This window comes from Prionailurus viverrinus, chromosome C2 (genome assembly GCF_022837055.1).
Source record: "Prionailurus viverrinus isolate Anna chromosome C2, UM_Priviv_1.0, whole genome shotgun sequence".
In the NCBI taxonomy this organism is placed as follows: Eukaryota; Metazoa; Chordata; class Mammalia; order Carnivora; family Felidae; genus Prionailurus; species Prionailurus viverrinus.
Genome location: NC_062569.1, coordinates 7,370,002 through 7,387,942, shown reverse-complemented (window position 1 = coordinate 7,387,942; position 17,941 = coordinate 7,370,002).

Sequence of the window (17,941 nt, the reverse complement as noted above, 5' to 3'; positions counted from 1 at the left end):
GTGTTTGGCATGATAACTTGGTAACTTGTTTTTATTATGAAGAATTTTTTTAAATATACACCAAATTCAGGGAGAATTCTGTATTTGTTTTTACCTACTTCCAGTAATAGTATTTTCCTTTCTTGCTTCATTTACCCCCCATTTTCACTCCCCCCCCCCAGACCCACACACACGATTTTGGTGGGGAAAGAGGGAAAGGATCAGAAGTTTAAACATCAAATTCTAGGGTCGCCAAGTGGCTCAGTCTGTTAAGCGTCCTCAGGTCATGATCTCGCGGTTTGTGAGTTCGAGCCCTGAATCAGGCTCTGTGCTGCCAGCTCGGAGCCTGGAGCCTGCTTCGAATTCTGTCTCCTCCTCTCTCTGCCCCTCCCATGCTCATGCTCTGTCTCTCAATAATAAACGTTAAAAAAATTTTTTTTTTTTAAATCAAATTCTAGGGGCACCTGGGTGGCTCAGTCGGTTAAGTGGCCGACTCTTGGCTTCCGCTCAGATCATGAGCTCATGGTCTGTGAGATCAAGCCCCAGGTCAGACAGTGCTAACAGTGGGGAGCCTGCTTGGGATTCTCTCTCTCTCTCTCTCACTCTGCCCCTCCCTCCCTCATGCTGTCTCTGTCTCTCTCAAAATAAACAAACACACAAAAAAGATATGGTTAAAGAGAGAGCACATAAAAACAAAGTTTCTCCTATCTTTTTTAAGTGTTTCTTTTTAAGTTTATTTTTTTTTTAATAACCTCCACACCCATCGTGAGGCTCAAACTCACACAGCAGATCAAGAGTCACATGCTTTTCTGAGACAACCAGGCACGCTTCTTATCTCCAATCTATTTTTTTAATGTTTATTTATTTATTTTTGAGAGAGAGAGCACACAAGCTGGGGAGGGACAGAGAGAGAGAGAGAGAGGGAGAGAGAGAATCCCAAGCAGGCTCCTAACTGTCAGCACTGAGCCAGATGTGGGGCTTGATTTCACAAACCACAAGATCTTGAGCTAAAATCAAGAGTCAGACCCATAAGTGACTGAGCCACCCAGGCACCCCTCTAATCTTTTTTTTTAATTTTATTTATTTACTCTCTCTCTCTAAATTAGACACTAAAAAAATTTAAGGTTGGGGGGAGGTAAAAATTGGGTAAAAATAGGGATATTATAAAATAGACTATCCTACTTATGTGTTTCTCACATCAGACACGATGGTTGGAAGCAAAAATAACACCATTTGGTGTTCTCAATGTATACAGTGGGAATACTTAAGACAATTACATTTTAAAAGTGGGAAGCAAAGGGTCGTAAATGGAAGTAAGGTTTCTGCACTTGGCTGATTGAGAAGTTATGTATGTGTATTGTCACATCTAGAGCAACTACCAAACAAATTTTGACAAAATGATATACTAAAGCACGATATAAATCAGGGTGGAATTCTGCAAATGTTACGAGGAGCCCAAGAGAAGGCCAGAAAAGAGCAACAGAAGAACAAGGGGGCCGGAGATACACTGAAAACAAACAAAAAATCCTCAGTCTCACATTAATCAAGTGACTCTCAAGAGGCTAGATCGTGACTCTATGTCAAGGTTTTCTGTTTTCATTTTTCATTTTCGGATAAGAGTAATAATAATTGTGAGGAAAACACGCTGCTGTAATAAGCCAGTCACAAAAAAGACAAATAGTGTATGGTACCATTGCGAGGTCCCAAGACCCCCTGTCCAGTAACAGGAAGGTGATTTTTATATTTCTGGAACTTTGATCACTGGAAGGCAGGACAAAGCAAGCTTTCTAAAATTGCCTTAAAAAAATTTTTTTAAATGTTTATTTATTTTGGAAGGAGAGACAGAGTGGGCGGGACAGGGGAGACAAAATTTAAAGCAGGCTCCAGGCTCCGAGCTGTCAGCACAGAGCCCAATGTAGGGCTCCACCCCACGAACCGTGAGATCGTGAGCTGAGCCGAAGTCCCACGCTTAACTCACTGAGCCACCCAGGCGCCCCTAAAATTGCCTTTTTTTTGACAATAAGTGTGGGATTGGAATTTGTCTTCTGTGGAGGGCTTTTCTAATTCTGAGAGGAATCTCCTTATGTGACATGCGGGAGTGACTCACTCGATAAATTATTATACATAAAAATAAATGGCCCCCTAGCTTTACTTATATTGCTAGTTTATTATAAAGAACCTACCAACTCAGGGGGCACCTGGGTGGCTCGGTGGGTTGAGCGTCTGACTCTCGATTTCGGCTCAGGTCCTAACGTCACAGTTGGTGGGATTGAGCCCAGCATCAGGCTCTGTGCTGACAGTGCAGAGCCTGCTTGGGATTCTCTCCCTCTCTCTCCCTGCCCCTCCCCCACTCTCTCTCTCTCTCACTCTCTGTCTCCAAATAAATAAACTTTAAGGGGGAAAAAAAAAAAAAGGACCTAACTCAGGAATCGTCAAATGGAAGAAAAACGGGGAAGAGATATTTCAGTGCAGGGGGTGGAGGGTGATCTGTACAGATGTCATGTGTCCTCTCTGAGACAGCCACATTCCGATGAGTCCTTCAACCGAGAAGCACTCTATGTTTTTATTTTATTTGTATTTGTATTTTTAAGTAATCTCTATACCCAATGTGGGCTCCAACTTGAGACCCAAGATTGAGTCACATGCTCTCCCAACTGAGCCAGCCAGGCACCCCCACCCAGAAGCTCTTTAAAGGATACTTTATTTTCCTTTTATTTTTTTTTTCTTTTTCTTTTTTTCTTAAATTTATTTCTTTATTTTGAGAGAGACAGAGACAGTGTGATCGGGGGAGGGGCAGAGAGCGAGGGAGAGAGAGAATCCCAAGCAGGCTCTGCACAGAGCCTGATTCGAGCTCGAACTCACAAAACTGTGCGATCATGACCTGAGCTGAAACCAAGAGTGGGACGCTTAACCGACGGAGCCACCCCGGTGCCCCTCTTTTTCTCTTTATTTAAATCAAGGTTTCATCACTTAAGCACGATTGATTAAATTGTCCATCATTGTTGATTGAACACAATCTCTGGTCCCTCTTGCCTCCCTGGAGGTCACAGGGTTAGGGCTGTGCTGAAAGTTCTGGCCTTCTGATCACCTGGCTGCTTTCTGGGTGAGCAGCTGCCATCTTGAAGTGATCTAGGGGACCCCACTTTGAGTCATCTTAGCATACAGGGCACTCTTCTTCTCCCTCAGGAATTGCCAAGGATTTTAGGAGCTCTGTGCCAGGAACTGGGGACAAAGACCAAATATATACATATCTATTTTTTATTAGACCAAACAAGAAGGGTAGGAAAATTCTGTTAAACTCATTTGTCTGCATAAAAGTAGGTAGATACCTCTTCCTGGCCCACTTCTAGACCTATCTAATACGACTTCTATTGACTTTCTATCTAATGGAAAGAAGAGAAAGCCAAAGTAAGACCCCACAGTGGAGACATACCTCTTACTCACAGTGGGTTCCAAGGGCCAAAGCATCCGCCCAGGGCTCCCCGGGGACAGAATTCTACACAGGCCGTTCAGAAGTTTCTCCAGCTCAAGCTGACACCTAGATCTGTTGTCAGAATTCTGTATTTAACAATCTATCTTTGACAAGACCTACATTAAGAATGCATTTGGCATCTTGAATTTGTTCACTCATGCTATAAATAACTGAAACGCAATTTCACCAAACCCTGCTCAATCACATTAGGAGTGATTTTCTGGTGTTTTCTATTTTATTACATCGCTCATAATGCTATTCCCTTTCTTTACAAAGATGCTAGGTGGACTGTTTCATTTGAAGAAGGATTAAGAGTTTATTCTGTGTGGTTTGGACAGCACTTTCTTATATTCATAGGAAAGTGGAGAAATCCATAGCTGTTTCTATAATCAGAATCAGGGAACTTTGCTCTGAGTTTTTAAGTTCCTTTTCTCTGTGATGTACAAAGTGATAATCCTCCTTGGTGAAATCTGAAAGCATTTTCCTATTTTTTTCTTCTTTTGAGAGAGAGAGGGTGCAAGTGAGCAAGAGGCAGAGAGAGAGAGAGAGAGAGAGAGAGAGAGAGAGAGAAGAGGGGCTTGTGTTCTCCTGAAGCAGGGCTCAAACTCACGAACTAAGATCATGACCTGAGTCGAAGTCAGATGCTTAACTGACTGAGCCACCCAGACATCCTCCTTCTCTTTTAATGATTATTTTCCAAGATGTAAGTAATCTTTCAGCGCTCTGACGCGGGGATACAGAAGACAGGACTGATCAAGGAACAGTGGGAAGTATTCGGAACAATCTTGTGACCTCCCTTTAGGGGGAAAGACCACAAGAAGGAAAAACAAAGGATCATGGAGAGTCCTGTTTTCACCCCAAGACTTCACTCCTTTTGTTCTGTACCACGAGCCCTCTGGCCAATCCTGTATTAAGTGTTCTTTCCAATCACAGCTATCGCTTTACCTGGCGACAATGGATCTCCCCATTTATTCTGATCCATGCCTTTGGTATATACCCTGACCCCCACCATGCAAAATATGATCTTCCTCTAACCAAAATCCAGAGGTAAAAAAAATCGGCCCTACCTTATGTCATGATAAAGCACAGAGCCTTAGTAATTAGGAGAATGTAGCATTGGCCCAGGGACAGACTCATAGAGCTAGCTGGGGGAAGGACAGAGAAAGCAGGATCAGACCTTGCATGCATGGACCCTGGATTTCTGAGAGGTAGTAGTTCTACGCCACGAAGAAAGGATGGGGTTTTCAACAGAACGTGCTGAGGGTTGTGGCTATTCATAGGATTTTATATACGGTTATGAAACCATTTGACATAAGTTAGAGTTTAAGACCCACAGTGGAGAAATTCTAGCACACCAGGCCCTATCCAAAATGTTCAAACACCCTTATTGGTAATGGCCAGAACCTAGAAACAATTCAAATGACCATTGCAGTTGCTATGGTCTGAATGTTTGTGCCCTCCAAAATTTGTATGTTGAAATCCTACCCTTAAATGTGATGGTATTAGGACATGGGGCCTTGGGAGGTGATTAGGTCATGGGGTGGAGCCCTCAGAAATGGAATCAGTGCTCTTAACAGACAGATGTCACAGAGCTCCCTAGCCTTTCTACCCTGACCCAGAAGAGGACCCTCATTTGACCACGCTGCCATCCTGATCTGTAACTTCCAGTCTCCAGAGCTGTGAGCAATACATTTCTGTTGACCATAAACTACCCAGTCCGTGGTGTTTTGTTACAGCAGGACGTGTCGTGAATGACTCGACAGGAGCATGGCGACTGTTGACGGAAGCACAAAAATAACATCGAGGAAAGGAAACAGATCACACAAAGCACAGTAAACGTGCTATGCTTCCATTACAGGAAACTCAAAAACAAACGGACCCAATTCGAAAGCGGGCAAAGGATCCGAATAGCTAGCTCTCTAAAAGAAGGAAAACAGATGGCCAATAGGCATCTAGTCATCAGGGAGATGCACGTCAACACCGCAACGTAAAAGGCAGATAATACCAGTACTGGTGGGGACATAAAGAGAAATCATCACCCACTGCCGATGGGAAGGTAAAATGGCCCAGCCACCTTGGAAAACCGTCTAGTAGTTTCTTAAGGTATAATCCAGCAATTCCACTCCTAGGGATATGAGCAAAAGAAATGAAACCATATACCCACACAAACACTTGTACACAAACGTTCGTAATAGCATTATTTATAACAGCTCAAAAGTGGAAACAACCCAAATGTCCATCAACTGGGAAACCGATTTTTTCAGCGTGGCATATCCATACGATGGTAGGTTATTCCGCAAGAAAAAGAAATAACGCACCGGGGTGCCTGGGTGGCTCAGTTGGTTAAGTCGCGAGTCAGACGACTCATGATTTGGGCTCAGGTCATGATCTCATGGTTCATGAATTCGAGCCCCTGACGGTGTAGAGCCTGCTTGGGATTCTCCGTCTCTCCCTCTCTCTCTATCCCTCCTCTGCTCTTGTTTGAGGGTACTTTGTCTCCCAAAATAAATAAACTTAAAGAAAAAAGTCCTGCCACAGGCTACAATATGGATGAATCTTGAGAACATTATGCTCAAGTAAGAAACCAGTCACAAAGGGCTAAGGACCATATGTTGTATGATTCCATTTATATGAATCGTCCAGAACAGAAGGTATCTATAGAGACAGTCAGCACATTAGCAGTTGCCTAGGGTTGGAGAAAGAGAAGGGAGGTGGGAAAGGGACATAGGGGATAACTGCTAATGGGCATGGTTTCTTTTCGGGATAAGGAAAATGTTCTAAAATTGAGTATGAAGAAGGTTGCACAACCACTTGAGTATATTGAAAAAAACACAGAAATCGCACCCTCTTAATAGCTACATTGTATCGTACATGAATTATATCTTAATAACGTTGGTTTAAACACACACACACACACACACACACACACACAGGAAAACTGAACAACGTATGAATCAAAGGGGCATGTTTAGGCGTAAAACAAAGTCAAGTCAACCAAGCTATCCCCAGAGTAGGAGCTCTGGGACCATGGGAGAAAGGAAAGATCAGAAAACAATTGACACGGTATGTTTTGAGGAAAGCATCTCTATATATGTAGTGACAGGAAAGCAAGAAAAAACATAGTTAAAGAAATCACTCCAGCCCTCCTGGGAAGATAAAGCCACCTGCTCGCCCTCCCGCTTCCTTCTGCTGTGAATCAGAGCAGGAGCAGGCCCAGAGCCCAGTGGGAATACGGCCAGCCCCTCACCCCGGGCATCTGCACACCGGTCACGCACCTGCACCGGCGGGCACTGTCCCCTCCCTTCCACACAGACAGAGGGCCTGGCCAGAGCAGGAGCCGAGCCCCGCGTTGTTCTCAGAATCCCCCGCCACCACTAACTACTCAGTGCCATTGGGCCAGCTCCTCAGCCTCCGGTCTCTACACCCGGCTTTCCCCTCACCATGTTAAAATTAACACCCTTGGTGGGGAGAGTTGCGGCAAGATGGCGGCTTAGGAGGACGCTGGGCTCACCGCACGTCCTGCTGATCACTTAGATTCCATCTACACCTGCCTAAATAACCCAGAAAACCGCCAGAGGATTAGCAGAACAGAGTCGCCGGAGCCAAACGCAGACGAGAGGCCCACGGAAGAGGGTAGGAAGGGCGGCGAGGTGGTGCGCGCTCCACGGACTGGCGGGAGGGAGCCGGGGCGGAGGGGCGGCTCGCCGGCCAAGCAGAGCCCCCGAGTCGGGCTTGCAAAAGCGGAGGGGCCTGACGGACTGTGTTCCCACAACAAGCGCGACTTAGCGTCTGGGAGGTCAGAAATTAACAGCTCTGCTCGGAAAGCGGGAAGGCTGGAGGACAAAGGGAGGGAGAGCTGCTGAGCCCCCTGACAACAGAGCTCAGTTTGGTGGGGAACAAAGGCGCTCGCCAGCGCCATTTCCCCCGCCCATCCCCCAGCCGAAATCCCAAAGGGAACTGGTTCCTGCCAGGGAACTTGCTCGCTCCGCGCAAACACCCAACTCTGCGCTTCTGCGGAGCCAAACCTCCAGCAGCGGATCTGACTCCCTCCCGCTGCCACAGGGCCCCTCCTGAAGTGGATCACCTAAGGAGAAGCGATCTAAGCCTGCCCCTCCTGCCCCCGAGCACCTTGCCTACCCACCCCAGCTAATACGCCAGATCCCCAGCATCACAAGCCTGGCAGGGTGCAAGTAGCCCAGACGAGCCACACCACCCCACAGTGAATCCCGCCCCTAGGAGAGGGGAAGAGAAGGCACACACCAGTCTGACTGTGGCCCCAGCGGTGGGCTGGGGGCAGACATCAGGTCTGACTGCGGCCCCGCCCACCAACTCCAGGTATACACCACAGCACAGGGGAAGTGCCCTGCAGGTCCTCACCACGCCAGGGACTATCCAAAATGACCAAGCGGAAGAACTCCCCCCAGAAGAATCTCCAGGAAATAACAACAGCTAATGAGCTGATCAAAAAGGATTTAAATAATATAACAGAAAGTGAATTTAGAATAATAGTCATAAAATTAATCGCTGGGCTTGAAAACAGTATACAGGACAGCAGAGAATCTCTTGCTACAGAGATCAAGGGACTAAGGAACAGTCACGAGGAGCTGAAAAACGCTTTAAACGAAATGCATAACAAAATGGAAACCACCACAGCTCGGCTTGAAGAGGCAGAGGAGAGAATAGGTGAACTAGAAGATAAAGTTATGGAAAAAGAGGAAGCTGAGAAAAAGAGAGATAAAAAAATCCAGGAGTATGAAGGGAAAATTAGAGAATTAAGTGATACACTAAAAAGAAATAATATACGCATAATTGGTATCCCAGAGGAGGAAGAGAGAGGGAAAGGTGCTGAAGGGGTACTTGAAGAAATCATAGCTGAGAACTTCCCTGAACTGGGGAAGGAAAAAGGCATTGAAATCCAAGAGGCACAGAGAACTCCCTTCAGACGTAACTTGAATCGATCTTCTGCACGACATATCATAGTGAAACTGGCAAAATACAAGGATAAAGAGAAAATTCTGAAAGCAGCAAGGGGTAAACGTGCCCTCACATATAAAGGGAGACCTATAAGACTCGTGACTGATCTCTCTTTTGAAACTTGGCAGGCCAGAAAGAATTGGCAAGAGATTTTCAGGGTGCTAGACAGAAAAAATATGCAGCCAAGAATCCTTTATCCAGCAAGTCTGTCATTTAGAATAGAAGGAGAGATAAAGGTCTTCCCAAACAAACAAAAACTGAAGGAATTTGTCACCACTAAACCAGCCCTACAAGAGATCCTAAGGGGGACCCTGTGAGACAAAGTCCCAGAGACATCACTATAAGCATAAAACATACAGACATCACAATGACTCTAAACCCGTATCTTTCTATAATAACACTGAATGTAAATGGATTAAATGCGCCAACCAAAAGACATAGGGTATCAGAATGGATAAAAAAACAAGACCCATCTATTTGCTGTCTACAAGAGACTCATTTTAGACCTGAGGACACCTTTAGATTGAGAGTGAGGGGATGGAGAACTATTTATCATGCGACTGGAAGCCAAAGGAAAGCTGGAGTAGCCATACTTATATCAGACAAACTAGACTTTAAATTAAAGGCTGTAACAAGAGATGAAGAAGGACATTATATAATAGTTACAGGGTCTATCCATCAGGAAGAGCTAACAATTATCAATGTCTATGCACCGAATACCGGAGCCCCCAAATATATAAAACAATTACTCATAAACATAAGCAACCTTATTGATAAGAATGTGGTAATTGCAGGGGACTTTAATACACCACTTACAGAAATGGATAGATCAACTAGACACACGGTCAATAAAGAAACAAGGGCCCTGAATGAGACATTGGATGAGATGGACTTGACAGATATATTTAGAACTCTGCATCCCAAAGCAACAGAATATACTTTCTTCTCGAGTGCACATGGAACATTCTCCAAGATAGATCATATACTGGGTCACAAAACAGCCCTTCATAAGTTTACAAGAATTGAAATTATACCATGCTTACTTTCAGACCACAATGCCATGAAGCTTGAAATCAACCACAGGAAAAAGTCTGGAAAACCTCCAAAAGCATGGAGGTTAAAGAACACCCTACTAGCGAATGAGTGGGTCAACCAGGCAATTAGAGAAGAAATTAAAAAATATATGGAAACAAACGAAAATGAAAATACAACAATCCAAACGCTTTGGGACGCAGCAAAGGCAGTCCTGAGAGGAAAATACATTGCAATCCAGGCCTATCTCAAGAAACAAGAAAAATCCCAAATACAAAATCTAACAGCACACCTAAAGGAACTAGAAGCAGAACAGCAAAGGCAGCCTAAGCCCAGCAGAAGAAGAGAAATAATAAAGATCAGAGCAGAAATAAACAATATAGAAACTAAAAAAACTGTAGAGCAGATCAACGAAACCAAGAGTTGGTTTTTTGAAAAAATAAACAAAATTGACAAACCTCTAGCCAGGCTTCTCAAAAAGAAAAGGGAGATGACCCAAATAGATAAAATCATGAATGAAAATGGAACTATTACAACCAATCCCTCAGAGATACAAACAATTATCAGGGAATACTATGAAAACTTATATGCCAACAAATTGGACAACCTGGAAGAAATGGACGAATTCCTGAACACCCACACGCTTCCAAAACTCAATCAGGAGGAAATAGAAAGCTTGAACAGACCCATAACCAGCGAAGAAATTGAATCGGTTATCAAAAATCTCCCAACAAATAAGAGTCCAGGACCAGATGGCTTCCCAGGGGAGTTCTACCAGACGTTTAAAGCAGAGATAATACCTATCCTTCTCAAGCTATTCCAAGAAATAGAAAGGGAAGGAAAACTTCCAGACTCATTCTATGAAGCCAGTATTACTTTGATTCCTAAACCAGACAGAGACCCAGTAAAAAAAGAGAACTACAGGCCAATATCCCTGATGAATATGGATGCAAAAATTCTCAATAAGATACTAGCAAATCGAATTCAACGGCATATAAAAAGAATTATTCACCATGATCAAGTGGGATTCATTCCTGGGATGCAGGGCTGGTTCAACATTCGCAAATCAATCAACGTGATACATCACATTAACAAAAAAAGAGAGAAGAACCATATGATCCTGTCAATCGATGCAGAAAAGGCCTTCGACAAAATCCAGCACCCTTTCTTAATAAAAACCCTTGAGAAAGTCGGGATAGAAGGAACATACTTAAAGATCATAAAAGCCATTTATGAAAAGCCCACAGCTAACATCATCCTCAACGGGGAAAAACTGAAAGCTTTTTCCCTGAGATCAGGAACACGACAAGGATGCCCACTCTCACCGCTGCTGTTTAACATAGTGCTGGAAGTTCTAGCATCAGCAATCAGACAACAAAAGGAAATCAAAGGCATCAAAATTGGCAAAGATGAAGTCAAGCTTTCGCTTTTTGCAGATGACATGATATTATACATGGAAAATCCGATAGACTCCACCAAAAGTCTGCTAGAACTGATACAGGAATTCAGCAAAGTTGCAGGCTACAAAATCAATGTACAGAAATCAGTTGCATTCTTATACACTAACAATGAAGCAACAGAAAGACAAATAAAGAAACTGATCCCATTCACAATTGCACCAAGAAGCATAAAATACCTAGGAATAAATCTAACCAAAGATGTAAAGGATCTGTATGCTGAAAACTATAGAAAGCTTCTGAAGGAAATTGAAGAAGATTTAAAGAAATGGAAAGACATTCCCTGCTCATGGATTGGAAAAATAAATATTGTCAAAATGTCAATACTACCCAAAGCTATCTACACATTCAATGCAATCCCAATCAAAATTGCACCAGCATTCTTCTCGAAACTAGAACAAGCAATCCTAAAATTCATATGGAACCACAAAAGGCCCCGAATAGCCAAAGGAATTTTGAAGAAGAAGACCAAAGCAGGAGGCATCACAATCCCAGACTTTAGCCTCTACTACAAAGCTGTCATCATCAAGACAGCATGGTATTGGCACCAAAACAGACACATAGACCAATGGAATAGAATAGAAACCCCAGAACTAGACCCACAAACGTATGGCCAACTCATCTTTGACAAAGCAGGAAAGAACATCCAATGGAAAAAAGACAGCCTCTTTAACAAATGGTGCTGGGAGAACTGGACAGCAACATGCAGAAGGTTGAAACTAGACCACTTTCTCACACCATTCACAAAAATAAACTCAAAATGGATAAAGGACCTAAATGTGAGACAGGAAACCATCAAAACCTTAGAGGAGAAAGCAGGAAAAGACCTCTCTGACCTCAGCCGTAGCAATCTCTTACTCGACACATCCCCAAAGGCAAGGGAATTAAAAGCAAAAGTGAATTACTGGGACCTTATGAAGATAAAAAGCTTCTGCACAGCAAAGGAAACAACCAACAAAACTAAAAGGCAACCAACGGAATGGGAAAAGATATTTGCAAATGACATATCGGACAAAGGGCTAGTATCCAAAATCTATAAAGAGCTCACCAAACTCCACACCCGAAAAACAAATAACCCAGTGAAGAAATGGGCAGAAAACATGAATAGACACTTCTCTAAAGAATACATCCGGATGGCCAACAGACACATGAAAAGATGTTCAGCGTCGCTCCTTATCAGGGAAATACAAATCAAAACCACACTCAGGTATCACCTCACGCCAGTCAGAGTGGCCAAAATGAACAAATCAGGAGACTATAGATGCTGGAGAGGATGTGGAGAAACGGGAACCCTCTTGCACTGTTGGTGGGAATGCAAATTGGTGCAGCCGCTCTGGAAAGCAGTGTGGAGGTTCCTCAGAAAATTAAAAATAGACCTACCCTATGACCCAGCAATAGCACTGCTAGGAATTTATCCAAGGGATACAGGAGCACTGATGCATAGGGCCACTTGTACCCCAATGTTCATAGCAGCACTCTCAACAATAGCCAAATTATGGAAAGAGCCTAAATGTCCATCAACTGATGAATGGATAAAGAAATTGTGGTTTATATACACAATGGAATATTACATGGCAATGAGAAAAAATGAAATATGGCCTTTTGTAGCAACGTGGATGGAACTGGAGAGTGTGATGCTAAGTGAAATAAGCCATACAGAGAAAGACAGATACCATATGGTCTCACTCTTATGTGGATCCTGAGAAACTTAACAGGAACCCATGGGGGAGGGGAAGGAAAAAAAAAAAAAAAAGAGGTTAGAAAGGGAGAGAGCCAAAGCATAAGAGACTGTTAAAAACTGAGAACAAACTGAGGGTTGATGGGGGGTGGGAGGGAGGAGAGGGTGGGTGATGGGTATTGAGGAGGGCACCTTTTGGGATGAGCACTGGGTGTTGTATGGAAACCAATTTGTCAATAAATTTCAGAAAAAAAAAAAAAAAAAAAAACAAAGAGGTGGGAAAGTATTAAACCTGAAAAAAAAAAAAAAAAAAAAAAAAAAAAAAATTAACACCCTTGCTAAAAATGACAGCGTCGTTCGGGTCCCTCTGTGCGGGCACCTGCCTCTCCCCTCCGACCCCTGGGTTTCCCACCTGCCTCTCACGGCCACCCGCTGGCCTCTCTGCATGGTTCAATATGTTCTTAGAAGAATGCTTCGAGGGGATGGTTATGACATTTCACGTTTTCCAGAACTTCCTTTACTTCACGCGCTGCCTTGGTAGAATTATCCTTCGCAACAAACGTTCTGACATCTGGGGCAAAAGCATACAGGTTTACTTCCCAGCCAAGGCCAGAAGGGGGCGTCCTTAGTTGGGATGGGAAGAAGCTAGGATGTCACAGGGGAAACAAAGGCTGGGGGGGAGGGGCTTAAAGAAGTGAGGGGGGAGGGTTCACAGGGGAGCACATGGCAGATACAGGAAGTGGGGGGAAACCACAAGCCCCTGGCCTGCTGTGATCACCCCAAGAGTGACCCTCCCATTCCTGGGCACACAGTTGAGTTGGAAAGACTTCAACTTGACCCTCTCCCTACCAAGACTCAGGGCTCCAGCTCCCCTCCAAAGGCACTTTTAAAAAACTACCCGGGGGGGGGGGGGGGGGGGGGGAGGCGCCTGGGTGGCGCAGTCGGTTAAGCATCCGACTTCAGCCAGGTCACGATCTCGCGGTCCGTGAGTTCGAGCCCCGCGTCAGGCTCTGGGCTGATGGCTCGGAGCCTGGAGCCTGTTTCCGATTCTGTGTCTCCCTCTCTCTCTCTGCCCCTCCCCCGTTCATGCTCTGTCTCTCTCTGTCCCAAAAATAAATAAACGTTGAAAAAAATTAAAAAAAAAAAACCAAAAAAAAACAAAAAAAACTTCCCCGGGCGCAGCAGGGCGGGTGGTAGGAAAGGGCTCTCTTCCCTGGGAAAACGTTTCTGAGGCCTCAGTAAGCATCCTGGGGCCTGTCGGCCAATGTGCCCTCTCCCGGAGCCCTCTGGGCAGCCCCGTGAGCTTGGTCCCAGGGAAGGTGAAAGCATCTCTTTCTCCTCCACTCCCTTCAGAGGTCTCCACCTGGGGTCCCCCCATGTCCCCACATCTGGGATACTCAGTCCCCTCAACTAAATTGAGGACCTCTCCCCTTCCTTCCGCTAAACACACCGGCTTCTCCAGGACGGCCACGCCAACAAACACACATCCACACACTTAAGACACTCACACAGACACGCACTGTCCCTCCAAGGCCTGTAGATGAGCAGGTGGCCGCCAGAAGACAGAAGACGCCTCTTCCAGAGTGGAGGCATCCTGTCCCGAGGCTGGGCTTTCAGCTGCCTTGATCTTGCGTGCAGCTGGAGAACTGTGTGAAGGACAGAATGAGCGGGGATGCCGGCCAGGCTGGGGGAGGGCAGGAGGGGGCTCCAAGTTAGCTCATAATCAAAAAGACGCCCCCCTCTTATCTTTTCCTTTCTTGGGCATAGACTACAAAGGTTCTCGGCCTTTTGCAGAGGTCAGTGGGGGCGCCAGTGTAGACAGAGGAACCGTCATCAAGGAGACGCAGACGGGCCCCAAAGCTCCCACCTCCCTGGGAACCCTGCCTCGGCCTGCTTGAAAGCCTGCCAATCTGGGAGTAAAGAGGCTTATGCCTTTTTCCATGATAGGTACTTTTTATTTTTTTTTTAATGTTTATTTTTGACAGAGACAGAGAGTGGGGGCGGGGGGCGGGCAGAGAGAGAAGGAGACACAGAATCCGAAGCAGGCTCCAGGCTCTGAGCTGTCAGCACAGGGCCCGATGCGGGGCTCGAACCCACCAACCGTGAGATCATGACCTGAGCCAAAATCGGATGCTCAACCGACTGAGCCACCCAGGTGCCCCATCATCATAGGTACTTTTAAAAAAAATACTTGTTTGGGTCCCTGGGTGGCTCAGTGGGTTAAGCCCCTGACTTCGGCTCAGTCATCATCTCACCCTGTGTGAGTTCCAGCCCCGAATCTGGCTGGCTGCTGTCCGCAAAGAGCCTGCTTCAGATCCTCTGTTCCCCTCTCTCTCTCCACCCTCCCCTGCTTGTGCGCTCTCTCTCTCTCAGAAATAAATAAAACACTTTTCAAAAGTTAAAAAAAATACTTGTTTACTTCCAGTTAACTGGAATACTTCCAGTATTGTGTCATTTTTAATTATACCAGTAACTTTGCATCTGCCTATTTTCTTTGTTGGAAATCGAAGTTCAAATCCTCTTTGGTATCGCTGTAAACCCCCGTGCCCTCAAGTCCTGCTCAGTATAACCGCCTCTGGGGTGTCTCTCTCCAGGCCCATCCTTACGCTTTATATTCATACACATATACCCCTTAATACATGGGAGTTTTGTTGTCTTTGTCTTAAGTTTATCTGAGAGAGAGAGAAAGCACAAGCAGGGAGAGTGGGGAGAGAGAGAATCCCAAGCGGGGCTCGATCTCACGAACCTGAGATCATGACCTGAGCCGAAACCAAGAGTCGGAGGCTTAACTGCTTAACTGACTGAACCACCCAGGCACCCCAGGAGGTATTTTTTCATTAAAAAAAAAAAAAAATGTCCACGTGACTATATTCGTATACTTTTGCTTGTTCAGCAGTGTTTTTAGAATCTCTTCAGATACATAGGTATGTGGATTCCAGGTTAACCGGTGTATGTCCTGTTTTTATCACATGCACGGACCGTCTCTGGTTTTGCCTCTCCCCTGTGGATGGACATGTAGGATGTTCCCAGAGTTCCTGTTATAAACAACGCAGCGGTAAGGTCAGCACTAGCCCCGTGCCCGGCCGGAGGGGCTTAAGGCAGCGGGGGGCTAGAGTGGGGAGGACTCTACCAAGGCCTTTGGTCAGAACTCCTATTGAATAATGATAATTAGAAGCAGACACGCTTTTGGTCCGATAGCTCCTTTTAAATTCTGCCCAACACACCCCTTATTATTGCCCGCAGGGATAGACTGCTCCCTCCCTCTGTCTTCCTGGCAGGAATGACATTTCTTCCTGGTAGAATGACATTTCGATTTTCATGAGTGCAGCCGAATAGCTACTCCAAATTCCATTCCAAAGCGGATTTTTTTCCATCAGCCTTTAAGACACCTTTACTTTGGATTTTCTTCTCTCGCCTGGCCCTCTCAGCCTCCTGGGAACTTTCTCTCCCTCTACCTGGCCCTGGGACGGGGCTGAGCCCAGCTCTCTGATTTCATCCAGTGGCTCCAGTACATGTTGGTCAATCCAGCCCATATCAGACCCCCATGTCCACAGCCTGGACCCCTCTCCCTGTGAATCCTGGATGGGCTCAGGGTATCTCTGCTTACAAACAAAACGTTCCCAAAGTGAACTCGGCATCCCACCCCCCCTCCCCACCACAACCCTACCTTCTTTTACTGCTGCTTCCCCATCTCAGGTAGGGGCAGGGGCAACTCAGCCACCTTCACCCTTGGCCCACTGTCTTCAAAGCCCTGTCCCCACTGTCCCGACTGGTCTGTGATGTATGTTCCTCTTACTTATAGTTTTAAAAACAAGTCCACAGTTCTCCACCCAAAAGGACCGTCTTCTAAACCAGGCCACCTCCTCTCCTTGGTCGCTCAGCCACACAATCTCCTGGCCAGCTTCCCACCCTGGACTTGCCTAGGAACTTCATCCATTGCCCCCCACCACCCCCACCCCCCCGTCCCCAGAGCTTCCTTCCACACCACACATCTGACTGCACCACTCGACCCTCTCCATTTGAGCATAGAGGCCTCCTGACCCGCTTCCACTCTCCCACCCAGTGCTGTCCACGCCCCTCTCCCCCAGCTCTAAGCTGCACACTAGCTAACCAGAGAGGCTCCCCCAAGTTATGACTTCTCCAAGCACCTTCCTCCCCTCAGACTGCAACACCCTGCAGACCTTCCTCGTCGGCAACTTAAATACAGCCTTCCTGCCCCCACTTAAATACAGCGTCCCCTAGGGCCCTCCCAGCACCAGCCCCACCCCACCAGTGATGGAGATTAAATTCTGAATGTTGGGTCATTGAGGGCTATTGGAGGCTGATCTGGGTTGGCTGGGGACCGTTGGAAATCTGTTGGAGGCCTTTGGAGGCTGGCAGGGGACCGTTGGGGGTTGGCTGGATTCACCTGTGTGCTGACAGGGTGCCCTTAGGGATTGGCTGAGTGTCGTTGGGGATTGGCTGGGCGCCCTTGTGAACTGAGTGGGGGCCTTTGGGGATTGGCGGCTATTGTAGACAGTTGCTGAGAGCACTGAGGGAGGGAGGCCTGCGCTCAGTGCGGGTGGCCCGAGACAAACAGGGCTGGAAGGTGGGGTCCAAAGGGTAGGCGCCAGGGGGGCCCGCTGGTGCCCTGGACCTGGAGTGAGGAGGAATCCGACGGGAGCCCCCAGTCGCCAAGGCCCCGGCAGATGAGGGAGCACCGTGGTGCCCTGGAGCAGCCCCCGGCTTCAGCGCCCCTGTGGTCTGCAGGGCGAGGGCGCTCCCGGGGCAAGGAGCAGGTGTGGTGGTGCAGGGAGCCCCCTGGCATGTCCTGGGCGGGGGGGGGGGGGGGGGGGGGGGGGGAGGGGGGATGTCAGGTCGCTGGAAGTCCAGGGCCCCCCCTGCCGGGAGCGCGAGATGCCGCGCGGGGCCGCGAGGGATAGGGGACTGCACTCAGTTCCCCATATTCCTGTGCGCCCTTTCCGACCTGTTTGAGCACAGGCTCCAGTGTTAGAGGCTGTGGGGGACTGAGGCAGGGAACTTCTCTGACCTCAGCTTCTGACAGCTCTGCTTTCTGAAACCCTCCCCCCAGGGCAGCTGCGTCCCGGTGGCCTTTGTCACCCTGCTTGCTTCCTGAGGTCAGGGCCCGGATCCCCTGTGCCGCCCAATCTCAGGAACTTCCCTAATTTTTTATCTTACGGTTAGTTGCCTTTTGTCTCCTCTCATCCCTCCACGGGGTCACCGCGGCCCCTGCATGTGCTCATGCCTTCCTGTACCCAGACTTGGGGAACCTTCACATCTTGAGACTGGGCTTGGACAGGGGACTTGCTTTGGCCAATAAGACAATAGCAAAGGTGACGCAAAAGGAAA